This window comes from Mchenga conophoros, linkage group LG4 (genome assembly GCF_057382185.1).
Source record: "Mchenga conophoros isolate Kocher_MC1m ecotype Shallow Benthic linkage group LG4, M_conophoros_male_GT1.1, whole genome shotgun sequence".
In the NCBI taxonomy this organism is placed as follows: Eukaryota; Metazoa; Chordata; class Actinopteri; order Cichliformes; family Cichlidae; genus Mchenga; species Mchenga conophoros.
Window position 1 is genome coordinate 1,732,283 of NC_140529.1, and position 570 is coordinate 1,732,852.

The 570-nt window shown below is 40.2% G+C and overlaps 1 protein-coding gene across 1 annotated transcript in view; it reads right to left on the bottom strand.

Annotated features, from left to right (window-relative positions):
• Nucleotides 1-108, bottom strand: part of ppp1r35 (protein phosphatase 1, regulatory subunit 35) — a 10,295-nt gene extending 10,187 nt beyond the window's left edge. The window contains exon 1 of the mRNA XM_085269866.1: nucleotides 17-108. The gene's annotated coding sequence lies outside the window, so the exon portion shown is untranslated. The remainder of the gene's footprint in view (nucleotides 1-16) is intronic.
• Between the last annotated feature and the right edge of the window lie 462 nt (nucleotides 109-570).

The window sequence follows — 570 nt, forward strand, 5'->3', positions numbered from 1 at the left end:
AACGGACAGAACTCACCTTCTCTTTTGAATTCCGCTCCCTGGCTTCCGCTCTTCTTCTTCTTCTTCGACGGTTGACAAAACATCTGACAAAAGACAAGCGTCTCTATCGCCCCCTTATGTCCGGCTGCAGTATAGGACATAAGCCCCGCCCTCTCCATGAGACTGGAATCAAACCAGCACACAAACATTTTCATATCAGGCTAATTTGTGTTCAAGGATCTCCTTTGTCATAAGTGTGATTTAAATTACTGTGTTGATGCTGTAAGAACGATGTCATCACCAATGTTCGCTCTAATTTTTCACGTGTGTGAGCGAACACACTAACTCCCTGAGCGTCCCTTGGACCACTGTGACCGACAGCAGACATGTGCACTGTGGTCACCTGTGTAGTATGTTAACACTATTAGAAGTAAAAATAACCTGAACTCCCATTTTGAAAACACAACTTTATGTATATAAAGTATATATATATATATATATATATATATATATATATATTAGGGGTGCAACGATACAGGTTCGGTTCGATACTTTGGTGTCACCGTTCGATATTTTTTCGATACAAAAAAA